Source organism: Athene noctua, chromosome 1 (assembly GCF_965140245.1).
Source record: "Athene noctua chromosome 1, bAthNoc1.hap1.1, whole genome shotgun sequence".
NCBI classification, from domain to species: domain Eukaryota; kingdom Metazoa; phylum Chordata; class Aves; order Strigiformes; family Strigidae; genus Athene; species Athene noctua.
In genome coordinates this window covers 127,908,349-127,936,219 of record NC_134037.1, presented here as the reverse complement: position 1 = coordinate 127,936,219, position 27,871 = coordinate 127,908,349, and the positions used below count along the sequence as shown (strand labels likewise).

General features: G+C 39.7%; 1 long non-coding RNA gene across 4 annotated transcripts; it reads right to left on the bottom strand.

Annotated features, from left to right (window-relative positions):
• Positions 1 to 78: 78 nt before the first annotated feature.
• Positions 79 to 27,812, bottom strand: LOC141970532 (uncharacterized). 4 transcript variants are annotated; one of them, XR_012635199.1, is made up of 6 exons: positions 27,519 to 27,812; positions 26,995 to 27,130; positions 25,043 to 25,197; positions 8,937 to 9,041; positions 7,363 to 7,533; positions 79 to 1,086 (listed from the first exon to the last, which is right to left on the bottom strand). It is a non-coding gene; the product is annotated as an uncharacterized LOC141970532 (long non-coding RNA). The 4 variants fall into 4 exon arrangements; XR_012635198.1 differs by lacking the exon at positions 79 to 1,086 and adding an exon at positions 18,521 to 18,602 and having other exon boundaries at positions 6,564 to 7,533; XR_012635197.1 differs by lacking the exon at positions 79 to 1,086 and having other exon boundaries at positions 6,564 to 7,533.
• Between the last annotated feature and the right edge of the window lie 59 nt (positions 27,813 to 27,871).

Genomic DNA, 27,871 nt, shown 5'->3' with positions numbered 1-27,871 from the left:
GGAAATGGGGAGATTGTCACATGTCTGGGATCTTGGAGGAGATGACTTGTTAAAGCTGGAAGGATTCAGAATATAGGAGCCTAGTTTTCTGGTCAACCACTTAAACCAAATTTTTACTGTGTATCAAGTTGTATTGCTAGCATTTTTAGCTGTTCATGCTTTCAGGTTTATTCCTAACAAAGTCCCAGCCTTTCTGACACCGTCAGAACGAGCACATCGCTGCAACGCTAAACATCATTCTAGAGTCGCACACAGAGCACTGCTAAACCTTACAAGTCTTAACAGCTCCTTGTAATCAGCTCAGGAATTTAAATCCCCACTAAATACATATTATCTGATGTTATTCCATTACAAAGGGCATAGTAATAATACACTGACCAAAGTTTATCTTCCAACCGGCTCAAAGGACAGGAGGAACAATCCGCAATGTAGGGTGGCAAGCTGGGAAGCGTTCACTGCAGCCATCTAGATGTTAATCTGTTCACATGCCAACTTCCACCAAGCTGCAAGCCATCGAAGTACACCAAGGGGCTACCGAAATAACCGCCATGTAAGGGAGTCATTCCATTGGACGGCAACAGAACTGAGGTGAATCCCCAGAGGAACTGAAATTGCACAGTCTTGTCCTTTTTCCCCCCACAATAAGATCACGAACAGTCACTCACGCTCCACGCATCTTCATGGTTTTGATACAGTTATGTTCAATCCCTTAAAAAAAGTCCATAAACTGTGCCAACTATAATTGAAAATACCTAGCATCGGTTATAAAAGGTTTTGGGTTTCCTCTGCTTTCTTGCATTGCTTGTTAGGTAACATAATCTGCAGATGAATCTACCACATAAATTAGTGTACGTACTGCTTCTGTGGTGGCCATCATTGAAGATTCTACTTCCCGTTCCCTATTGCTTCATGTATTTGTGAAACAATGCCCATTTTGTTTGATGTTTGCCATCAGAAGTCCAGCGAATCCTCTGAAACTCTCTCTCATACAGCTGCAACTCTTGAGACATGCTGTGGAAGGTGACCAGATGTGCAGGAATATCCCAGATGACAAACTTTGTTTTGCAGACAGTACACCATTCTCTGCTGAATATAACAATTGTTTTTGCAGGGACATTTTTAACATTTGTGCTTTTACTTTTCCCTTCCCTAGTGAAACAAAAAACTCCAACCACCCCAATTCCTTATTCTGTTGTGAGGGATGATGCTTACAGGCCACAGTAAATAGGGCTCTGCCACATATGGCACTGCATAAACGTATGCAGCGAAGTCAGAGCAGACAGAGGGACAAACCCACACCAGCACTAGCTACCTATGAAAGCCACAAATTAGATTTACTTCTGAAGTAGGGCACAGGTTAATAAGAGTGTGGGATGCTGTTTCATCTCTGAGAAATAATAGCTTCTATGTCTGAGAAAAGCGTATTTCATCTGTATGACTGAACCAGCAGCGTGGCAGGTGTAGCAACCCATGGCTGCAGGCTGGATGTAAGGGCAGCATGAAAAGTGGGTCTACTGCAGCTCTGAAGGGAGATGCAGAGAGGGCTTCCCGCTCTCCATGTTGCTGGCTGAGGTCATCTGCTGCTCTGCTGTCATCTGCAGCTGGGTGTCTGCACATGTACCCGTTTAACTGGCTCAACGGGCACAGGACCACTGCCTGGTTTCTAGCTGGGATCGGGGTGACGATTTATAACCCATGTATCACAAACTGTCCTGTTCCTCCTCCATTTCAGTGGGTATTCATAGTTTGTCTTGAACACCATGAACCACTGGACGGTCAGAGAGGCCTCACTTGTCTCCTGCTAATCAGAGCGTAATGCAAGGAGCAATATCAGATGCCAGTTAGGGAAACATTATTCATACACCTTCAGGGCTGAATTCTGTGCCAACAGAGGCTGATTGTATCCTGTTAGTGAAATCAGCTGCAGAATTTCCTTTGGCCTGGGCTATAACACTCTACCAGAGCAGCCTAGGAAAAGCCGTGAGCAGAGATTACCATGAGCTGTAATCACCTTCCTCAGTCCTGTCCACCTCGGGGCAGTATCCCGACCCACTAACTCATGTTTTTGAGGTTGAAAGTTTGCTAGTTGCTGGTTCCTGGTTCTGCTCAGGTGACCTGCTATCCCCTGCTCCCAGCTTTTTCCTCCTTAAGCCACAAAAGGAGCCAGCGGAGGCTCTAGGAAATGAGGGGACAGGAGGACAGGGGATGGGAGGGAGAGGGAAAGCAAGCTGGAGTGGCTGTGGGCAGGTGTAAGAGGGGAGAGGAAGGAGAAAAAACAGCACAAATGACGGAGGCAGGATGTTGCAGCTGCATGAGCTCGGGTTTGTTTTTTGGTTTTGCATTGCAGTATGGAGCCCACATGCCTGCTCTGCTATGGGGCTGTTGGTGGGACTGAGGGTATCTCCTGTGTGGACTGCAGCCTGCAGAAAGCAGCGAGCTGCATAAGATTCATTCTGCCTTCCTCTTCTGCCCTTATTTCATATGAAATGGTCAATATTTATTAGCTATATAACCACATCACACAGTGATAGCGCAAAGGAAGGTTTCAGGTCTGCTGTTTACCACTCTACCACAGCTTTTACCCTGAGAATGTTATTTCCCCTGTGTAACAGTTCTTGATCCAAAGGTAGGGGGAACTGGGCTTCTGACCCAGTATTGCCTCTCCATAAAGCTGTCATGTTAGCATAGCAGAGTTCAGATATCATTCAGCTCCTATCAATGTCCTTTTCCCTAGATGATGTATAAAATAAATTAAAAAAAATATTTAGGTATTTATCTCCTCTCCTGCCTTCCTCTGCTCTTCCTTCCCCTCCCCCTTCTCAGTGTCTGATCCATGCAGTGGGCAGCTCACGGGCTAACAGATGCACAACAGCCACGTGGAGAAGGTCAGGTGCCAGAAATGCATAACAGTGAGCTGAGACCTTGCAAATGACTCTTTTGATACCGGGAGTGCTGGGGAATAAACACTGATTTTAGCTTATCAGTAGCAGTGTTTCTCTCAGGTATTGCTCACAGTCCTCCCATATCTTTAATCTCTCTGCAGTACTTGTCAGCTACCAGTGTTTTTCTCAAAATGTAAGTCCATGTTTGTTATGCTGGCAGCACACCTAAAACCAAGTTAGCAAATTCTTCTCCTTATTAATTCTTGATTTAGGAAGTAAAGGGCAAAGGAGAAGTAAGTTGCTGATGGACCTGTGGTACCACTGGGAGGGACAGAACAAATGAACCCATACTCAGGTGTAGCCTGATGTCAGAAAAACAGAAGTGGAGGTATTTTGGAACCATTTTCCTTACAAGATGGAGGTAACCTGATGGTGTAGCGGATCTTACTGGTCTGTAAATCACCAGGAGACAACTGGTTTCTGCTAGAGAGCTCTACCTCTCGTTTTTGCCTCATATGGCCTGTGCTGTCGCATCCTGCAGTGAGGGGAATGCAGCCAGAGACTTCACGTTGGTTCCAATCACAGGCAGAAGGCAAGCAGGGTGAAGTGTCAAGAGCACTTGGTGGATGTGAAGGGATAGCAGGATGCTCAGAGAGCTGATGTCCAACTCTGATGGGCTAAATCTCTTTTGGGAAAGTTCTAGAAGGAGATCTAGCACCTTGTTCTGGCTTCTTTCTTCAGAATCTAGGCCCAGCTTACTTCAGTACTGTTGTGAACACGTGGGAGTTTTGGTGGCAACTGTCACCCAAATTTGAAGTAGAAAATTATTTTGAGCAGGACATGAAACACTGTTCTAAGCTGGCTACATGTGAACTTTGATATCTTTCTTTACTTTGTATTTTACACTGTCTCCACGGTTCAGATCTTGATTTCCGAACCTTCTGCAAAACTGACAATCCCACATTTTGTATTGCATGAGTAGCCATGGAGGAAGCAGAGGGGTTTGGTAGCTGGGGCTTCTGTTACACAAACCTCACGGAAGCAGGGTAACACTGCAAGCTTAGGACAGTAATTGAATGCATTTGCTAAAATCATAGAAAAAATAGGTTGGAAGAGACACCAAGAGATGATCTAGTCAGTTCCTCTGCTTCAGCTGCATCTATTTCAGTCCCAATAGTGATATTCTTGAAAACATCCAGAAATGACAATTCCATTGTTCCCACAGGCCATCTATGATAGCACCCACAAGAAAGGTAAAAAAATCACAGTGGTAAAAATGATTCCAAGGATAAATTAAGCCGCTCAGGCTTTTACTTAAGGTTTCTAGTGAATTCAGTACTCTTTACTTCATCTGTTATATCCTGGGCATCCTTTTAATCATAATCTTCGATGCCACAAGAGATAGACAGATCTTGACCTTCTATGGCTCTGTGCCAGCTGAGGATCTAGCCTGTTTGTTATTTTTATGATGGTAGCTCAGACTCTGGACCACAACTGTGCTGCAAGAGGTTGGACTCTGAGGTTGCTATGTCCTGAACACCTGATGTCCTGCTTGCAGCACCCGTTTCCTTCTAGTAAATGAACCCTTTCTCACTGATGCAGACCTTGGTTGACTGCCACATTGGGGCAGAGTACTGCTAGAAAGCACACTTGAAAAGGGCCCAGAAACATCAGGAAGTAAGAACGCATGGGTTTGCTGAAGTGGGGATCATAGTACTCTCCACAGATACTGCCAAGAGCTATCTTCTACCTCTGATTCATAAATTTTGCAACCCAGCGGAGATAGCAGGGTAGTGCACCATGGAATTTGGTCGCTCTGCTCCCTGCCTAGGTATCTATTTGCTTAAGAGTTTGATTCATCATACCAGTTATCATCTAAACGCTCTGGCATGTATTCATCCAGCTGGTCTGGCATCTCCCTGCTTGGCACAGGATGTTATTTAACACTGACATCGATTTAATATGGAAGGTTGTTTTATTGGATTTTATGGGTGGTTTTGATGCCAGGGTTCTGGAAGGGAGTTTCACCCCGTTAAGCTGAAAACCTTGTATTTTCTTTTATATGTGTATGGCATCCAGAAGTGGCAAAAGGATACATTTCTAATGAAAAATGGCAAATCAAATCAGTGGCTGTACTTTCTTTCATCTTTCTTCCTACTTTCTCACCCCTTTCCTTCAATACCAGCTTTTGTGCCATTATTCTCCCTTCTGACCTCTTCCTTTTTCAAAAACTTTCTTCTCAATTTTTCTTTGTTCACGATCCTCTTCTGTTACATTTTCCACGATCTACACTTTGAATTTCTTTCTCATTGTTCTTAGTGCTTTTTCGTCTTTCTCGCCCCTTGGTGTTTGTTCTCTCCCTGCTCATTCCTCATAAGCTCCATCTAACCTGGTTTGGGGCATTCATTATCAGGCTTGTGAAAACACTTGCCAGTTTAGCTGTGTGTTGGGAGAGAGAGTCTGAGACCTCCACAACGACATTTGGGTCTGCTATTGCATATTAGACTGTTTTCTGGAATTACCTGTTTTTATGGTGGCTAAATGCAGAGAGAAAGGAGAAGCCACCTCCCACACCACTTAGGAACAAATGCCTGTCTTCACGAGAAAAGGATAAGCAACTTTTGCCAAGTCCTACAGGCACTTTCCTCTCCCCACACAGGATTAATATGAAGTCCTGCCAAGGCAATGGTTGGGCACACAGTTTGAGAAATACTGTTACAGCTCAAAGATGCAGCATTAACTAGATCCCAAAACACACCACATACTGATCTTTTCAGTGCTGGGGCCCCCACAGCCTTCTTAGCACAAAAGCCCTTCTTGCAATTCTCAGCAGTCTTTCTTACAACTCAATGTTTTTCTTGTCCATACTTTCTTTTCAGTTTCCTGCTATATTTCATGCCTAAAATGGCAACAGGCAAAGAATCAGTCAACAAGGCCATGTAGTCTACCCAAAGCTCTAAATGAAACCTCTCTTTGATGCTGTACCTTTCTGTAAACAGGTGCATTTCAACTCGAGAGTTTTACTTTGTTAAGTATTATGGGATTTGGAGCGATTTGAAAGTAAGCTTACATAATTGGTTTATCCTATCATTAACGTTGATAACTACATACTTTCCTTGGCTGGCAGACTAAACTTTCCACAGTCATACACTAAATTAAACTAACATCAACAGAAAACCTGATGGGATTCATCTTTTATTATTGTTAATCAGCATGAACCCTTAAATATAACAAAAGATCAAGGAGAAAAGCTCAGGCTCTGCATATGTTAAAAGAGTCAAATGCCTTCATCCTCCTTCTAACTCAGGACAGACCAGAACTAACTGAGGCTAGCTTATAGACCTGTCATTGATAACCTATATTTAAAATCCTTTAGATGTCAGTGCACGATTAGCCATCACCCCTATTACTTCAGCTCATCATTTGTATCATATGAGGGTTTCCCACTACAGTCCTGTGAAGAGGATGCTACAGATCAGTTTAATAAAGTCTTTGAAGAAGTAAGGAACTGTCTTGAACAGTGAAATACTGTGATTTTTGGAAGCTTAGTTTGAAAAAAGAAAGTTAATAAAGGCTTCATTCTGCTTGAAACATTAATCAGTGAATTCAAGTGGTAAAGCTCTGCACAGTAGTAAAGCCAATATGAGAAGCAAGCATTCAATAGGTTCTTTAGTCCACAAATAGTAAGGAACATAGCTTTTACTTTATTGAAATAGGTATACCTATAGGCTTCAACAAATAGGCAATACATACTATTTTACATGACTTATCACATGAAATTTTGAAGACCCATCTGTGAATGAAAATCAGTACAGGCATGAACCCTTGCCTGGACTGTACAACAGCAAAATTAGGAAATTACACTCAGGATTCAGCTAAGTGTGGAAAATTTTCCAGGCAGTTTGAAGTTTTAATGATTGGGTGAATTTTTTTTCCTTCTCTCACTTTTTTACTCTCCTCTTCCTCCCTCTCTCTTTTTGCTTTTTTAATTTTTCTTTTTTTTTTTTAAAGATTACACTGTGTCTGCACTGATCTGGTACACCTATCCATACTATTTAGACACACAACCTAAATAAAGCAAGAAACTTAGATTCCATAGAGGTGTTTCATTTTTAAGCTAAGAGGCAGCAACATTTAATAACTAGCAGGCTGCAATCATTATTCACTGGACCCACTCAACACAACAGAAGGGTGCTGTTGATTCTAAATAACATTGTGTTATAACTAACAAACTTAAAACCCAAACAAACAGGAAAGCAAAGGTATTAAGATCCAGGACACATTGCTGAAATGTGGTAGAAAAGCATGATTCAAGACTAAAATATCCACACTAGAAATTAATTTTTCTGTTTTGTTTTCATCCATAAGGCACACCATGTTAAATTCCAATTTCTGTATTTAGATATTCAATTTAATTTAGATCTAGACTGATTTTCAGGTATAACAGAATGTTTCTTCGAGATCTCAAAAGACTGCTTACCACTGTGGGTGAGGGATGACCAGTCTGGCCTATTAGTCACCTATGGATCTTCTTGTAAGATGTATTCTTCTATGGCTGGGAGGGTTGTTGTACCAACTCATCAGTGCAGTCCTTTTCCTGAGAGCAACCGTAGTATGGAAATGGTACTGATAAACCAGCTCTTGTCTGTCCCTAAAAGCAAACAAAAGGAGAGAGAACAGATACATCATTTCAGGAGCTATAAATTTGCCACCAAGAAATTAAAAAAACTATTTACGTTATACTGGCTGTTGTGGTGAAAAATAATTACAAAGAATGTTATTCAAGATAGGGTACTGAAATTACTTACTCCTTTTACCTTAAGAAAAAAAAGCTATTTAAAGATCAAGTATTTCATAGTTAAACACAATCACTCCCTACATACTGCACGCATTGCCTGTGTTCATTAACTAATGAGATTCTTTCTGTACCATGCAAAAAAAGGTCACCGTTTGAATACATGGGATTAACTATTCAAATTAGGCTGTTATCTAACACAATATTTCCCCATGTAATATTCATCCCATAGCTGGAGTTTTACATCCAAATATAAAATCTGAGAAAATACATGGTTCAAAAGACATAGTAATACCTATATCTAAATCAAGAGCATCAAAAAGCGGGGTGGGGCAAAAAGCCACAGAGGCTTATTATGTGAGATGGTACTTGAGGAAGAAGAATAATCAGGACTACTTCATTTGCTTTCCTATTTGGTATCGAGATCCTCATGGAAGAGATATAGCACACATGGGAACAAGGGTGACAGCTTCCGCTGTGATGATTTTTCGATGCTTTTTTGATCTAATACTAAAGGTCAGAAAGAGCAATGGACTACTGTGCTTTCCATCAACACATAATTAACAGTATCAGAGACCTCAGCCTCCCTCATTAATTCAAAACAGTTCATCTGATCTTTTCTAGAGTATGCCCGTGTACTAATTTAACACTTGGCAAAATGAATGACCACTCCACTCAGAGCAGCTATTTTGGGAGGCATCTAGTTCTAGAAAACTATGAGGCCATACTGTCCCCCAGGTCCTACTTTGAGTAGTCATTCAAAATGGTGCACAATAATCATCCAGCCTATTTTAAGGGTTACATTTCATGCTCCATGTTATAAACCTGAAAGATTACTGAGGAGGATGCAACCTCTCTAAGAGGACAAGGGGAAACTGTGCAGTGGCAATGTGTAATGTTGCGATGTACATTGCAGTCATGGGAGCAGAGAAAGCTAATGACCTCTGTAACGACTTTCTATTCATGGATACAACAAAACCTGTTACAGATCTTTTTTATAAAACCTGAAGCGATGCATCTTCATTTTCTTTTGGTGGGCAGTCACTGTACATGATAAAAAGAGCTACAGAAAATGAACTGTGGATACGGCATTTAGTCCAGCTATAGCTTTTTCAGTCCTGATAAACCCATTAAACTGAGCCAGAAATGACTCATTCTTTGCAATAACACTGCTCCAAAGCAATTGACTGCAGAGAACCAAGATACTGGCCTACTGTGGCAAGATAGAAGGAAGTGTTCTAAGAAAGTTCCAACTATACCTTTATGTTCATTTCAATTATGCCAAGTTCAAACACATTTCTTCTCCTACTCGCTGGGATATATCCTGAAGGACAGTCTGGCATGCATCCAATGAGAAACAGGCCCTGAAGTAAATATAATGGGACACATGTAGTTTGTCTAATAAGAAATGTCTATTAAATGTTTAAGGCAAGGTTGATCTTAATATCCATCACTTGTTTAATAACTGAGATTGATAAAAGGGAATGACAGGATAAAAATGCTGCACTTTGCCCTTCATTGTATCTAGACATGCATGAAAGTCACTCAGTACTTTAGACTTCTTCCCACAGTCGAGCTGAAAGCTGAGTGTTCAAGGCAGAGCTGAACTCTAGGGAATGATCTGCCGTTTTTATAACAAGATTCCTGTTGGCCTTTCTATCCATTTCAGTTAGGCACCACACATACACAGCCCATTTGGCAACAGTGTTCTTAACAATCCATTTACATTTTTAATTAGTTTATTGTAAAGTTTAATTATTGTAGTTAACTTTTTTTTTTAATAAAGCTATTGATATAAAAATGGAGACTGAACCAATATCACAACCAGTATGTTTCATGTTCATAGAAAGAGTAATAATGGCTGATGCAATCTGCCTGTGCCTACCAACATAATCACAACCATCTTAGATAAAGACATTCCCTTTCATTATAGTGGCCCTTGTATGGACACTGTAATGCTTAGAGAAATGTGAGTTTAGCAACAATTTGCTATCTAAAGCAAGAAAAAGTTGTATATAAAAACTAGGAAATACAACGCCTTGGTTTCACTTTTGTTTTCATAGTTACAACACTACAACTGCGAAGCTGAAATCTGTAAAGGCTCCATCTTGCTTCTGTATGGAAGTCTCTGTAGACAAGCTTGCAAAATAGGTCTCCCAGGAATATACTCTGATTAAGAAGAGAAGAAAAATTATATATAGATGGGCTATTCATTTAACCAGATCAGCACAAATGTGCCACCTGAGAGGAATCTACTAATTTTAAACAGCAATTTAAACAGCAGAGATTTTAAAAGTGTGGCTGTTCAACTCAAAAAAAAAAAAAAAATCTTTACATCACATCAATAGGAAGGGTGACCAAACAAAAAGAAGACATTTGAAGTTGGACTTTTGAACATCTGGAAATGAGATGTATGAAGAGGAGTAAAGACAGGTAGGGAACCTCCAAATTTTGTAAGGTGTTCAGGATCTTTTGGGGGACTGCAGTCTGCTTCCCTGGTAAGCTAAATCTTGAAAAAAGTCGGTCAGAAAGGTCCATGTTCCTTCCACAGGCTAGAAAAGCAGAGAGTGAGTTTTACACTTTTCAAAAGGTATTGAAGCAATTGCTTTACCGTGTGCAGAAAGTGACTTAGAGTTTCCTGGTGGGCTGCAATCACACATCACCCCTCCAACACTACAGAAGGAGATCACTGAATAAATCTTAACTTGTGTAGTTCAAGTTTGAGATAAATGGCCTTCTGCATGTAAAAAGCCACTCCTGTATCAATCTATATCAACAACTGGGGGATAAAGGAGGGAAAAAGGGAACTTTCAGTGGTTTGGTTTGATCTAAGGTATGTACAAAAAACCCCTTTGTTTTCTGAAGAATGCTGTTCTACAGCAAAGATAGCAATGGATTGTAAATTACTGATGTAAAGATAAGATTTTGATATATATTTTACTGAAAATTTATACTGCATGCATGAAATAATAAAAAAATGCATCTTTTACTGATTTTTATACAGAATATTAGCATATTCTGGCAGAACAAAGTACATCAGCTGAGAAACTATCTCACAGTGTGTGATGTCTAGTTATCTCTGCCAATATTAGCTTTATGGACCAAGTAATAATATTATGTTAATAACTGCTGGTTGCTATTTGTGTACCAGACTGTTCCAATACCATGGTGATGAGTACAGTTGGTGTCTGGAACAGATGGACAGAACACAAGAGATACTTGCCTTGATTTTAAGACAAATAGGATTACCTGTTTCATTAATAATGCTACATGAAAGCAGAGACAAAAACACATGGTTCTATCTCCATCTCCAGTAACTGACAGAAAGGAAAAGGCAGTGCACATTTATAAAGACACACATTGGACGCAGCAAACAATTTACCCTAACTTTCAGGGAAAGCAAATCTTTGAATCACTTGTGAAGCCAATGCAGCTGCTTTATGCTGTTAAAAGTGGAAACAAAATTCACCGCCTTTCTGTTAGTAACATAGCTCCTTTGCAGTTCTCTGAAAAGGTGATACCTGAGGCTGGAGATGAGGCAATTGCCTGTGTCTTGCCCAACACCACTGATTCCCTACCTGCTGATTTAAACATCCCTTACAAAGAAGAAATTGCAACAGCTTTCTATCACTTCTGGAGAAGAGAACTGAAAGAACCGCAAACACCACTTCACCTCATCTTTTTGATATGACAAAGAAATAGGGAGAAAAGTACACTTCAATTCCACTACATTGTTTCTTAAGTCCTACCACCAGACAGCCACTTTATTCTGCACTCTGTTACTCTTTCACAGAAATGAGGAAGAAAGACCAAGAGACAAAAGAAGAGGGAAATATTTTCACTGTAGGTTGTGCAGTTTCATTTAGAATTAAGTCAGTGATATTGGGAAGAAATGATCTTGGGGAAGTCTCATGCACAATACAAGATACGATGCCGTACACTATTGACAAACTGTTTCTGAGTGACTGAAAAAGCAGTTATGTGGGGAAGAGAGTTCTGACACAGAGCACTGGGACCATAACAACAACTCCTTTCCTATCTCAGTGAAAAGCCAAAAGAGGAAACTGGAATCTACTGCTTTCCTATAAGAGCTGCCAATTTCCCACTGGTCTCAGAAGCCAGTCGTGTTTGGAAAGGAAATGTCCAATCTCTGCATGGCAAAGCTAGCAGGTGCAGATGGCATGTGAACAACTTCCCCAAGCACTGATCTGCCAAGGTCACAAAACAGAAAGTACAAATGGTTTTAAGGACAATCATTCAGTTCCTGCCAGGTCACCCAGGGATTCTGAAAGCACTTTATTCAATTTGGCATCCAAAAAGGTTTGAAATAAGGCCACCAATGTACGTGAGGTGTCAGATCACTGCAGTGATATATTCCACTCTCCCAACACACATGAACAAAATTCTCTAAATTACATATGTTAACACCAGCATACGTTGAAGCACCACGATCATTCAAAAGAACACCGTGGCAATGCCTTGTCTTTAAACTTAATCATCTGTAAATGCAGCCAGAAATTTTGTTCAAAAGTGTCTGCTTCTCCTGCAGCACTGTCTGGCCTTTGGACAACTTCACAATGTCAGACTGCAGCAGAGCTGTGTGAAAGGAGCTGCTGAGCACCGCTGCCAAGGCTACAACAGTGAGCAGGGACCGTCTACTGTGTGGCCATGTAAAGTGTGTCTCGGGAATGAAAGGAGCAACAATCATGCAAAGTGCTGTAAGTCTCAGGAAGTGAGATTTAGCAAGCAGCCTCTGCTCAACGTGTCAAGCAAGGTCAGTGTTGGGGAGGGCTGCTAACCATGGTGCATTGGCAGTAAGCAGCAAATCCTCAGAACTAAAATGAGAAAACTTTTTGCCATGCTTTTGCCTTCTATTCCCTTTTTACTGGCAAATAACACCCATCTGTATCTGTCCAAGGAAACATGTCATACTGCTACAAACACAGAGATTTTGAGTAGATCCCCATTCACCTCTGAAATACACAGCTTGAGAAAATAACAGGAAATAGCAGAGCAAAGATGGTTTCCAAGAACCACAGAGACAAATCAGCACTTTGTTCTTAATGGGTAAATTAAAAAATCTTCTCTGCTGCTCTATGGAGCAGGATGAAATATAGCAGAATGACTTAGATTTCTGCAGAACTTTGCATTTGCAAATGCTGACTGCATTTTCTTTTGTTTCCAGTAACAGGAACAGGTTGGATAGGCTAGTTAATTTGAAAGCGAAGCAATGACAGCTGCAGATACAATACAGCATCCCTTCTTCCTTCTGAGGGATGAGTATGGATATCAAAGTCAGGGTACGAATCATTTTCTGAATTGCCTGTTACCCTTTACTGAGTATTGACCATTTGCTGAGGGAAGCTGCATGGAATTTAGGGTGTGATTCATTTTACTTTATCAATTACTTCTGAGCTCTCTTCAATAAGAAAAGCAAAGCTGTGTACAATACCATTGTGGGATTCCATCTTTATTGTCTCAATAATTCAGTCTATTCATTTTCACTGGGAAAAAAACAGACTTTCCATACTTAGGCACTAGATTTTTAGCCTGGGTTCTAGAAATTAAACTACCTGCTTTTTGTTCACTTTAATATCCCCATATCTAGCAAAGGTACTGCTAAATGACTACCACAAATTGGTCTGGAATGATGAGGTCATATTTCAGGGCATGAGACCAGAGAGCAAAAATCCCCTTCCTGCAAGGCTTTGCCAGCCTCAAGGAGAAAAAAAACAATGGGGAGGAGGAAAGGAAAAGAAATTAAATGAAAGACTGTCCTGTTCTTGACCTGTAGCTTCAGATTTTCTTAGATATTTGCCAATGAAATCAGTGAAATATTCTTGAGGAACAGGTAATTTTTATGTTGACAGTATTCAAAATACTACCCAAGGAACACTGAAAGTGCTACTGAGATGTGGTGACTTACACTGAGCATGGTAAGAGGAAGACTGTGGCTGCTAAGGGTATGGCCTGTGCTCTTGGGCACCAGGGTCACACTCTACATAGTCTTTATGGTTAAATCTTCTTTGCCATGATACAGACACTTCCAATACATAGCATCAAAGGAAGACTATTCAGGCTAGAGTAAACATGTAGCAATACTTCTCACAAGTACTCTCCTAGTCACCAGCTTCCATAACCATTTGTCCCTTCTGCAGCCATGAACACATACCCATGTCTGCTGACAGGGTCACAGAAAAAGACCTCTTCCTTTCACAGAATCAGGAGAACCATTTTGTTTGCCTACTGTGCAAAGAGCACCCCAAACTAATCATTTAGATTGCCGTAGTACATAAAGTGTTGATATAAACAGAACACAGACACTTAACCTTCATAATACCTAAAGGAGTCCTTAAATTGGAAGACGACTCTTGTTCACTGTACATACCCAGCAAACTCACAGGTGATACCCAAGGCTCAGTTCTAACCTGCTGTCAAATATTAAGTTCAATGCAAGAAAATGGTCTAAGGTGCCTGAAAACTCACTACTACTAACTTTCTTGGCCCTGGAGTTGATTCAGATGTTGGCTAAGCTTATGCAAGCACAGATCTGAACAGTCAAGATACCTGTGCCAGTTTACAGCCCCAGCACTGCTCAGGCAGGAGTCATTTGAACACACCAGTCACACCATCTATATTAGAGCGTTGTGAAAGAGTCATTTGGCAGGTTTGACACCACCCTGAATTCCTTAAAGAGAGGAATCCTAATCTAACTACCTCAGTATTGTTCCTTATCATAAACTGCAGCTGTTGAAAGCAGGGCTTATGCCCTGCAAGCTAACTGCTTATTAGAATTGAAAAAGTAAGGCTTGGAAGGTAGGAACTGAATACAGAAATCTGCTATCTCATAGAGTAATAGAAATAGAAACGATACAAAAGTGGAGAATAGAAATTCACTTCCTCAGATTTTAAAAGAACTTATCCCTGGATGAGATCTGTGTTGTTAAGACAACACATCCTAGTGTCTAGTCTACATATAGTTCTTGTAGAAACATTACACTTTCTAGAAGCATGTTATAGTTTAACTGGACTATTATTATGTTACAAGCCCTAGTGGTTGGTACATTCTTACCGAGAGTTTCACTGAGGCAAGTAAGTCTTTTTACCACACCCACCTACATAGATTTTTCCCACTCCAATTATCTCAACAGATATTTTGTATTTTGTGGAAAACTTTTGCACTTGGATAAGGACCTAGATAAAGCATTTTGTGCAGTCAAGACGTGTTGATTTTTTTACATGCAATGACATAATCTACATGAAACCTCCTTTTTTGCTTTCTAAGTCTGAGACAATGTATATATTGTATAGAACACATTTTTAGCTTGTGTTAGCAAACATGAGGTAGCTTATTCAAACCCACGTCTGGAGCTAAATGAAGTTTTCAGAAGCAGAGGGGAAAAACATACAGCTGTTTATTCTGAACAGTTCTTCTGAAAATTTCCTCTTTCATTTTCCATTTAAGCATTTCTTTTTTCCTAGGACAAAACCATAGCCTGTCACTACCACATATCTTAGCTACAGGTTCTCAAACAGTCAAAGGAAGGTTATTTTTCAAGTAAACCAAAGCATTAACAAAACAATGGAGTATTGAACTACTGAGATGAAGATTTGATAAAAATGTTGATAAGAACTGCAGAAAATTGTTCTGTTTCACAAAATGTGCCCATTAAAATTGATCTAGGTACATGTTCAGGTAGATTGTTTTATGCACCTGTTAATGGATTTTGTTTTCTCATTCATACCCACTGCAGCTCCCACCTAGAAAAAATATATATTACTTTGGAATGACTAATGGGTTAACCAAAATTAATCATATCAGTAACACCTGCCTAACAAATAGTTAAAAAACTGTAATCTACGTAGAGAGTTAGATCAACACCTGGAATTCTAACTATACATATTTTCATCTAATAAATAACCAAGTTCCAAATAAATGCCAACAAACCCCCCACAAAAGTGCAATGTTGTAAACCTGTACCCCAGCTCTCTACGAAACAGCTTCAAGGGCTGCAATGTGAACATAGGACATGGGTTTTAGTGCTGCTTCCATTTACCCTTTCTATGCCCCAATTTGAGATGACCTTGCCTGTGCTGGAAATCACCAAATCCAGAGGAAGTGCCTTCTCCAACTGTTCCGATTTCCTAAGGAAAAAAGGCCTCCGTCATCATATTTTGTGTATAAATGCCTATTTCGCTGTCTTCACTTCCTCTTTCGGGTAACTTTTGAATCCAGTGTCTGCTTTTCAACTAAATTTGAAAGTGAATCACAAAGTTGTCACAAGTTTAGTGAAAATAGGCAGCCAGCTAAGGAAGAAGATGACATCCACATGGTGCCTCCAGCCATGGAAAAGGATGTGACAAAATCTTATCAGACGTCAGACAATCCATCTAGGACAGACACAAAGACCATCCAGAACAGGGGAAAAACTTGGATGAGACACGAAGCCACAGGAAACAAGGCTTCAGTGATTCCATTGCTCATGGGCCTATTTGCTCATTTCTCTTAGACTTTCCTACCATACAGAGAGCTAGGGTTCCCTAAATATCTGCTCATGCCATTCACAGTCCAAGTTACAGTTCAACTACATCTTCTTCTTAAAAACTCCAGTGTATATTTAATGAGGACTTTTTTCCACACTCAGAATAGATCTCCTTAGTGCCTCAAACCACTAAAGAGTTCTTCAAATACTCTGTTTCCACCTATCTACAATTTTTCTAACTGTAAGAAACCATTTTTATATGTGGCCTTATTTAAAATGTGATTCTGCTCACTGGCATTAGTTTGTAAAAGTATATGAGTGAATCTTTTTCTTGCTGTTTGTTGAGCTTAAATATTCAAGTCCCCAACTGGTGTTTATTTATGTTTTGTGCAGGCAGAAGCCTTGCCTGGGATGCCATATGCTTGTGCGGTATCAACAGGGCTTCAGGTCATGTACAGATGATTTCTTCCACATCTAGCAATGCCAGCAGATAGGATTAACAGCTGCAGAAGTTCCTCACCACTCTTCAGATGTGCTAACAGAAGAGTGCTGTGGGAGTACTGCTAACTCAGGTGAGGCAAAGCCAGCTGCCGTATCTCAGACCAGAATTTTAAACTGTTTAAAATAATCTACCTAATTGTGCTTAATATGAATTAGGGAGAACTCACAAAACCTGCTCTATGACAGGTCAGTATGTAGCAGCTAGAAGGACCCATGTGGTTGTGGATGGAAAATCTCTTTGCTCTGCACATCCAGATCTGGAACAAAACATCTGTCCATGTTCTAAACTAGCCAAGGCTGCAGCTACTGTTGTCCTAAGAAAACCAAGAAACATAAACAGAGTAAGACTTCAAAAACACCTACTTGAAAAAGGAAACGCTATTTCTCCAGCAACACAAGCATAATAAGGCCCAAGGTTATTGCGCTTTTTCATAGAGGAAAATACCTTTTGGGACATTTTCCTATCTCATAAACATGACTGTGAAGGAGTGAAAATTAAACTAATACCACAGAACAACTGTTAAAACTCAGCCTTCAACCTAAAAGTACTGATCAGTACTGATCATCTAAATTAAGCCAGTTTTGCACATTCTATCACAGTTTCAGTGGCCTTTTTTTAAAAATGCAAAAAGACAGGTGCTCATTTTGCCCCAAATAAATCTAAACCAGCATAATTTTGATATTTGACACTTATTGTGTATCTTCTAAATGAAGAAATAACTTGTTTTGTCACAGACAAAAATTGTGTGTGTTTCATACCTCTTCACCATCAAGTATGGTACATTCCACCTTCAGAAGGATACAGGAATGTTTAAAGATCTGAAAGAGCACCATGACAACCATACCCAGGTACCGCATCTACATATAAGAGGCAGAGCCTCACATTTACTACAAAGGAGAGGCAAGCATTCACATTGTGATAGGTACCATCTCACTGTAGAACTTCAATAAACCCAAATACAGCCTCTGCTTTGTCTGCGCTAGTGTCCACTGAAGTGAGAGCTATCCCCATGTGAATAAATTCTCAGCAATGCAACTAGTGAAGACTAGCATCTCAGACATCGGTGCCTCAAAGGACAGCTTGAATGGATTTTCAGTAGACTAATAAGAAATGAGTTCACACTGCAAGTTTTCCCTCACTAGAAGGTAGTGGTTGGATCTCTTTCCTCCTCCCAGCCATCCATTTTCATAAAATTACTAGGAAGCTGGAAGACTGGAGTCCTCTGTCTCTCTTCCAAATGAAGTGAAATGGCCAATGGTGTTCCATGTTATTAGTGCTGGATGTTGGATTAGACAGAGTATGATCACGTAAACCTTATTTCTTTAGGGAATCAGGCTCAAAGAATCATCCCCCACCACCTTTTTGCACTAAAAAGACAGCTATTAACTAACTAATCTACGACCAACGAAGAAGGTGAAGAAACAAAGCAAGTAAGCAATGATGTTAACTGTAGGAATAAATTACTTTTTGGTAGTCAGGTGGAAGAAAAGCCTCTGAGGAAATTTAATCACCACACCCTGCTAGTTATTAAAGGACTGTGTGGAAGCCATGGCTGGGCGACTGCTTATGCAAACTTAGGAAAATGTTTGTTTAATAAAAAAGATTAAATAAAAGGTTTCATGACAATGTCTGCTGTATCTAACAGGACTGGACTGTTACACAAAACCTGATCTTGCATCCAGGTAGACTGTTGTGTCTGTGTGGAGCAGACAGATTTGTGCATGCACATGCTAACCAAAGGATTCAAGCCACAGGGAAAAAAGAAATTACTGTATTTTTTGTTTACAGGCTGTGACAAAAAACAAGCTTAGAAAATAAGTTCTGTTATGGATTGAGGCTTACATGCATGTATACTTACTAGGTAGAGCAGAGTTGCAACTTCTTCTATTTGAAGGATTTGTTGCTTTGCGAACTTTTAAAGGAATACTTTTCATGTGCATCTGAACGAAAAAATTGTAAATCGAGATTTGATCCAAAATACGTATTTTAAAAATGTGGGGCTGTAGGGAAAACCAATCAATAGATATACAAAATTTACAGTAAAATTTACAAGTAAAATTCCTGCTGTGAATACCCGGTGAAAATAAGCAAAGCTGCAGAACTCTTGGTTACATTTTGATTGTCCCAGTGAATAGTACTGTTCACATTCTTCAAAAAGATTAGAATTGGGATGTCGCATGTAGCTACTGTGATTCATTTAATCTTTTTCTGTCTTTTTCCGTCTAAGCATTTTCACAGGGAAAAACAACGATGTCATCAAGTTCCCCTCTCTGCTGAGACTGGGTAATTGAAAGGTTTTGTGCTGATTTGTTGATTAGAAAATCTCAATCAGTTATTAATAAAAGTAGGTTCTCTTGCCATTACTTTGTGGTAATTCATGAGGGAAGCAGAAGTACCTCATGACCTGCTTGCAGACCAGTCAGGGGATGAAGGATCACCCAACCTTCCAGAATACTTAAAAGGAGGACCAGAATTAGACACACCTCTTATTTGAATAAAACAATACAATATTTTATAGGGAGTTACACTTGTTTGCAACATGATTTTCCTAGTTAGAAGAAATAAACCCAGATGAGAATGAGACAGATTAAATTCTGCCTCTCCACTGTGCTGCAGTCTTTCCCTCTACAAATATTGATCCAAATATTAAAAAATCTAGGAAAACCCACACAACCCCACATTAAAATTAGTAAATAACTTAGTTACATTTTTAATTATCACGCAAAAAGGCCAAAGCTAGTTGTTGCCATCTTCACTATCTAAGCTGCTTGTTACTGTGATGTTTAAGAAAAAGGGCTCAGATACTCAGTTTGTGCCCAGCTCTGACTCCAGTTTGGATCCGAGTTTAACTAAGCAGAAACAGCCTTGAGTTGCTACTCAAGACTGCCACCTCCTGTCTTAAATCCCTACTCACTGGCTGATAAGTAACCTAATCAGGGTGCTTCTCCTAATACTTCCTTTGCTTGTAAAACTAATTCTACGTAGAAAGAATGTTTCTTCAAAAATAATCAGACACAAATATTTACAGTTACAGGAAGTAGAGCAACTATGCAATATGTTGTATCCGTCTTACGAACATGGATATCCAAAACTATTAGGCTTAATGAAAATTCAAAAAGGAGATTCACTGTTCTGTGTTTTAACAGACAGGCCTATCCATTTTATTATGCACATTAATCAACTGCCAGATAAAAATACATTACTGACACCTGAAATGTGCAACTGCATTTATAAACTGTTGATTAAAGGGAGAAAGATTAACTGGAGAAAGGCTGCATTTTTTTCCCAATGATTACTACTAACTTTAAGTACAGGTGGCATCAAAACTGCAAAAATTTGAGAAATTAAAGGACAGTATTGTGCTTTGCACACTTCAGATGTCTGACAGTTCTTTGCTTCTAATCTATTAGGCAACAACCTCGCAGTCTTTTATTCACATCTGAGACTTTCTCTTCATTAGTCTGGCTACTGAAATCCAAGTAAATGCATATTCCTGTGTTATTTTCTAGCTTGAGACCTCACTGTTCTCCTTGTAAGGAAGCATAAAAATTCTCATACAAATGTCTTGACTACACCCAATCTTCACCTGCAATTTACAAAAAAACCCCTAACATTATTTTCTTTCCTTTTCCTTCTGTTTTGCCATATTTCATCTGAAATACAGGGTAAATGATCTCTGCAAAACTGCTAATTGAAAGTTTTAGATATTTTTCAGTGTAACAAGAGAAGAAGAGTTTTCCTTATTTTAAGCTAGTGGTGCATTCACTTATTTGAGCTACTTCCCCATTTTCACTCTCAATCTTAGTAGTAAAGTTTTTTGCCTTCGTTTAACCAGGGTAGCCTCCAGAGGCCTGCAGTTAGGAATTTCAAGAGCAGTACTCACTAGTTCTCACCTCAATACTGAACATATTATTACTCTTGTGCTATGGCATTAGGAATCAAAAAAAAAGGGGGCAAAAAAAGCAAGCACATCATTTTTGAAGCAGGTCTTGGGTTACTTTCATATAATAAAGTTCTTACAACTAAATGGAGTATGGTAAAAAAGTAATTATGCTGAGTGTCTGCACTGCACATAAATCAATCAATTTTGCAAACATCCAGCATTTCTCAGAAATCCATTTGGTCTTCATTAAAAGCAAAGGCTTTAAAAAAACCCAAGTCTTTTGAAAAAAAGTGAGAGGTGCAATTCAAACCATGTAGTAATACCATATATTGACAATCCTTATGCCTTCTAGAAAAGCTACCTAATGAAAGACATTGCATTTTATTCTGAAATGAATCATTTAGTTGAACTTCCCTGGTCTTCAAAGTATTATATAGAGCTCTCCAAGTGTTGCAGGACCAGTATTGTCAGGCAGGAAAGCTTGGAAAACCCTGCAGCACAGCAGCATAGTAGGCTTTCCTGCATCCCACAGAGCAGGCATCCAAGGTACAGAAACAATCACAGAATCACAGAATCATCTAGGTTGGAAAAGGCCTTGAAGAACATCCAGTCCAACCATTAACCTCACACTGACAGTTCCCAACTACACCAGATCTGTCAGTGCTGGGTCAACCCGACTCTTCAACCCCTCCAGGGATGGGGACTGCCCCCCTGCCCTGGGCAGCCCATTCCAACCCCCACAACCCCTTCTGTAAAGAAATGCTTCCTAATATCCAGTCTAACCCTTCCCTGGTGCAACTTGAGGCCATTCCCTCTTGTCCTATCGCTTATTACTTGGCTAAAGAGACTCATCCCCAGCTCTCTGCATCCTCCTTTCAGGGAGTTGTAGAGGGCGATGAGGTCTCCCCTCAGCCTCCTCCAGATTAAACAATCCCAGTTCCCTCAGCTGCTCTTCGTAAGACATGTTCTCCAAACTCTTCAAATGGTACAGATTTTTCCACCTCCTAACCTCTTGCATGATGCATGCTTGCATGATTGAATCAATCAGGAATGAATCTCTCCAATATCCTTGCACACAGACTATTTACTATGCCCACATGTCCTGCTGCCATGGTGTACTCTGCTCTGAAATTTCTGGTTGCACCTCATCTTCCTTCAGTCATTGAAAACTCATAAAATCATAGAATCACAGAATTGTCTGGGTTAGAAAGGACCTTCAAAGATCATCTAGCCCAACATCCCTGCCACAGGGGACACCTTCCACTAGCCCAGGTTGCTCAAAGCCTCATCCAACCTGGACTTGAACCTTTCCAGGGGAGGGGGCAGCCACAGCTTCTCTGGGCAACCTGCTCCAGTGTCTCACTATCCTCATATTAAATAATTTCTTCCCAATATCTAATCTAAACCTACTTTTTTTTCAGTTTAAAACCATTGCCCTTTGTCCTGCCACTACAGGCCTTGGTAAAAAGCCTTTATCCACCTTTCTTATAAGTCCCCTTCATATATTGAAAGGCCGCTATCAGGTCTCCCTGGAGCCTTCTCTTCTCCAGGCTGAACAACCCCAACTCTCTCAGCCTTTCTTCATAGGAGAAATGGAAAAACTCACTGCCATCTAGTTTCTAGTATGCACTGAACATATTTTTTCCTCAGATTAGTTAAAATTACAGATCCTTATAACACACTTCAATGCTACCTTTCATTTACTCTTCCCGCAACTCATCCTCATGTAGAGCTAGACTCCATACATATGTGTGAAACATTGCAGGATGTCATCTCTGTGAAAACTGTACATGAACTGTTAAGTACATAATAATTGTTACAGATCAATCTATCACAATGGGGCGCTGACAATAGCTTTTGATCACAAATTCAATAAACTTATTTCTCGACAATACATGTCCACAAATGCAAGCTAGCTCAATAACAAGTGACTTTGTTTTGTTCGGGTCATTCTTTATCACAAAGTCATTACTATAAGTAAATATAGATTAGTTAAATAATACGCATAAATTATTATTACCTCAGGTGTCATGTTCTCTGGTATTTTTCCTTTTCTAAGTATTCCTATTAAAATGAATATAGTAAAGGCTATTCTTCAAATCCAATGGCATGTTATAGTATTTTCTTTCTAAACAACAACATTCCATTGTGTTTTTACAGCAACCAAGCATATGCCCATGTAAAAAATAATTTTAAAAAATTTGAAAATGCAGAAAATAGATAAAGAATTGTAAAAAAAAAAGCCATGAATCAAATTTTTAAAAGTAACATTCGCTTGTATGGGACTTAACTTCACAGCAATGAAGGACGAATTGATTTGAAATTGTATTCTTTGAAAATATGAGGTGCAAATAGGCTTCAGCTATCAGAATTCTACCATCAGCAAATAACAAAACACTATTTTGCATACGCTGCAGATGAGTTTTGAAAACTGCATTTATTTTTTAACAAGTCAGTGTTCAAGCTCACAGTATTAAAAAATCAGTGTTGTGGTTAATGCACAGGACTGGGTATCAGATGATTCAGAGTCTAGTCCTGGCTCCGCCTCAGGCTTCCCCTATGAGATAATTATCTTTTCAGAGGTGGCATCTAATTTTGGATAACCCTGCTCTGCCTGCCAGACTTTACAGTTTTCAGAAAATGGTTTTATTGACTTCAGCTGGTATAAAAAGAACTCAAAAGCTCTGGAAATCAGAGTCCTGAAACTCTGAATTTCCAGTGGTTGCCATTTATATCTCTGCAAAGTGTCCACAAAATGTTACCAGTGACATAAGTGGAGAATTCAGATTTATTAATACTTTGCATCTGCTGCACATGCCTAAACAACTACAAAACATTTAGGACAATGGAGAGCCAGGTCCAGAGCATCCAGAGGCTTATCATGAGTGAGGTGTCCAGTGTCCAACACACCTCATCTGCACATTTCAGTGTTTCAGCTTTGGTCATCAGAAATTAAACTGTTTCAAATAAGAAGCCGTAGCTGAAAAGGCAGATTTTCTTTACTATAAAATTATTTGTGGCCCCTAACTTTCAGTGAAATCAGTGTAAGTATATGCCCTGCAGGGATCTGGACCTCTGTGACAAAGCATCATCACATATACAGTGATCAAAATGCATCATGATTTACAGTGTCTGAACTCTATAACTTTATTTGATGTTGTGTTTTAAAAATTCTGAATGGCAGATGTGATACACACTAGAAATGCTACATGGAACCGAATTTGAGTTGAATTTAAAAAACAAAGTGACCCTTACAATGTGTTCCTGTGTTTATCTGGAAACGAGTCAACAAAAATAAAAGTTCGCATTCTGTAACCCTGTGACACTAAACAGGAAAAAAATTTTCTCCACCTCATAAGAAATGTTATTGAAAAATCCCCAACAGTAAAAATATGTCCTCATCATATTTAAACAACCAAATACCTCACTCAGGAATCCTAGTGTAACCTACATGGGATCATACCATCTGTGTGAAGATGTTTTGCATTTATGCCAGTACTTCCAGCTCTGATGACTCAGAATGTGTGGTGCTTACAGGGAGGAGAACCCAGACCCTTTTGTCCTTCACAGAAATCCAGGCCTGCTGATCACTCTTCTCCAAAGCAGTTAGACACCAGCACTGTCTTTTCTTAGCAGGAAAATTATCCTGCGTAGGTTACCATGACCACACTGCTTCTGGCACCTGAGCGAGGTTGGTTTTGATAACCAAGAAAGTTAGATATTCAAGATTTGGTAAAGGTCAGAGTCCCTTAATGTTAACGAGGTAGTCATACAATGTTGGAGGTGTGTCTGTTGAGGGTTTATCTGCCCTTTAAACCATGATCTGTTTAGAAGTATTCATACTTCCTGAACGTTTTTAATCTACTGTATCTACTGAATGTTTTTATTTTACTGTATCCAGTATATACTGGATACAGGTATACTGGATACCTATACTGATTCATAAATCCAGCAAATGATACGGAGCTAAGAGACACTTTCTGTGAATATTTCTAATCTTCTATTTTTGGTAATAATTCTGAGACAAAGAAAAAATGCCTCAATAAGAAATAAACAGATTAATGAAGAGAAAAGATTAATACTAATACTTAGGTAGAATGTCCTTCCCCTGCTCTGCCAAAACAACACTGGAACCAGCCTCATTAACATAGAAACTGGCCTCAGTTTTCCCAGCCATCCTAGAGCTGGCATGTGCAAATCCTGTACACCTACACTGAAAGAGTGGGCTCCTTAGGAACTGGGGCTAAGAAACACCCTGTTTGCTGTTCTGTGTGTGAGATGTCATCTGCTCCTCCCAGACTCTCCTTTCTCTGCTACACTGAGCAGAGCTGTAGGACAGCTGTCTCAGTAACTTATTTTCCCTTTCTGTTCTGAGCATTTCCTGTCTCTGTTTGTATGGTTTCTCTATGCTTGCACACTAGGATAAGCATGGAGCAATTAATTGGCAAGTTCATAAAAGTCTGTTAAGCTCTGTATAAGATAGTAGTAGTACTTTACCTGATAAACTTCAGCACTCTGCTGTCATCATACTTTTATCTTCTATCATGAAGACTTGTTCTCTTACAAAAGTCACAGCAAGTCACCACACCTTCTCCTATTAGGAAACGGTGGGTAGTTTTCTCCATGGCTTTACAAGCAGCAGTGAGTGGACACTAGATTTTTGGAAGAGAAATCTTCTATTTACACAGTATTATGCAAAAGTTACTTTTCAACTGACTGCAAAAAAACCAAGTTATGGAGTGTATATATATAAAATTACCATGAAAATAGAAAGAAAATTATTTCCTTCTGCTTGCTTATTTCTTTACAACCTTCTAAGCAAGTTGAACTAACTAGAATATACACAGAATGGAATATGTGCAATATATACACAAAGAAGATAATTCAAAGGTGTATGGCACCCTGTATTTTCACTCATCAATTCACTAACTTTTAAGCTTTTCCACTTCAAGATTTCTTTGCATCATATGACTAACCTACAAAAGAAATACCAATGCCTGTGTGTTTTGGGAGTAGTTAAATTAAATCTCTGCAGCTGTAATTTATTGATAAGTACACAATGCACTGTAATATTAGCACAGTTCACGAACTTCACAAATACAGACTCTCTGCAGGATCTCTGGAGTGTTACGCTGTTCCTCAACACCACTCATGGGAACAACGGATCTTCTCCACTCACACCCCAATGGTTGCACTGTCATGGAGAAGACATTCTCTGTTACCCTGCTTGCAGCAAATGACACAGACAAGTACAGACCACAACAAAACTTCCTTCCGTTACTAATGAGGTTGCTACCATGCTCTGCAACTACTCTTCCTACAGACACTGCTTTTATTTTTTTCCTTTAGGACAAGAAGTAATATCTCAGTTCAACTAAACTAGTAAAATAAGTATTAAAATAGATTTCTGTTCAAACCACATTTTATTTCCCTTCCCACTTTGTACATGACCTTTAATAAAACACCAAAATCTTTTAAGGCTATTCAACAACTGACAGCAATAGTTGGTAACAAGAACAGCAACGGATTTACTGACTATACCGTGCAGTACATAAGTTCCTCCTTAACAGGCCTCCTTCCAATACAGAACTTGCATCCCTTTGATATGTAATCTTTTATGCTATGATAGAAGCAGCAAATTAACTATTTATTTTGCAGTGATTGGCAGACTTCAGTATCACTATGACTTGAGTGACACTATAATTTCTGACTGCAGTTCTCAAACTAACCCTTTGTCATACAGTGTTTTCTTTAATTTATAGTCTAAATCCCTGATAGGAAAAGGCTCATCATAAAAGTTACAGGGGATGTATATTAATGTAATAAAATAAAAATCTTAACCATATATAAGGATCTAGTGAATATCTAATCTCAGAAAAGTTAGTGAAGGCAGTTTGCTCTTTAGTTGGCTCTTTTTTTCTTCAGGTCTGCCAAATTAAAAAACACAGTTTGCTTCAGAGCAGAGTAAATTTTGTCATCGCAGTACATGAGGAGGCATAGCTGAAGCATTCTGTCTGACAAGTCAACAGATGATCTGAACCCAAAATGAAATATTTCTCATTCAGAGATTACAGATGCTTTATTCATGAGCATTAGTATGATACAGCATGGTACCATATCCAGCTTATTGAAGCTAAGACACGGGCAGGTTAAGTGATGCGTCCAGAACTACCCAGCAAGTCTAACAATAGAGCAGTAAACAGGGTGCAGTTCCCTTGTCTGAACCCTCTATGCTGGGTTCAACAAGCTGAGTGATTTCAGATATACAGATTAATTAATTTTTCTGGACAAAAAGCAGGCTTTTAAGGCAATTGCTTTATGCATCTGGCTTCAGCCAGCAATTTAAACTGTTTACTTGTATAAATAACAAATAATATCAAACGCCATGCCCTGAAAAATAGATTAAAATATGAATGTTAAACACATATATATTAGAAAGCAATTCATACCCAGGTAAAGCTGTTACTGCTCCAGAGTGACCAGGATGTCCTTCCATTATAGCTGCATGGCACTGGATCAGTCCATGTTTGTTTGCACAGCCTCTTCATCCTGCGAAGTAATGCCCTGTCTTCTCATTCTCAATATCTGGATGTGATTAATGTTAAAAAAACCCAAACAAAACAAAACCAAACAAATATTATGGTTTATATTCTGGTATTTAAAACAATTTCTGATTGTTCCCCTTAGTCTGTAAAATTCAAGGCAGAAAAAACCATTACAACCACCATTATTTATATGTAACTCATATAACTATATAAAAAGCTTGCACTTATAGTTTACATCGTTTCTGCTATGCCTGATTGTAACAGGCCGTTCATTCATAGCGGATTGACATAGCTCATGGCACAGAAGTAAAAAGGGGGGGTGGGGGGGGGGGTGTTCCTGACTTCTCCAGTCTCCTGGAAGTCAGTGGAATCTTGGGCAACACAAGAGAAAAATACTGGACTGTCAGAGACAAGACAGAAGATCATACCTATTCTTTCCTTTATTTGGAGTCCACCAGACTGTTTGCCAAACTTTGCCAAGCAGACCTGGGAAAAACCTCTTCTGGGACGCCGAGCTATGAAATAACACAATATTAATAACAAACCGTTCGTTAACAGCTGCCTAATTCCGCTCTGTGCACGGAAAGCCGCCACGTAAACCCGCTGCGGGGCAGGGCAAGGTGTGAGCAGCGGCGGGCCCGGAGAAGGGGGGGGCGCGGCCTCTGGGGACAGGGAAGGCCGCGGGGACCACGAACGGGACCGCCGCCGCCATGACAACGAGGGCGGGGCGGGGGAAGAGGCGGGCGGTGGAGGTGGGGGGGTGTGTCGAGGCGCTGATTGG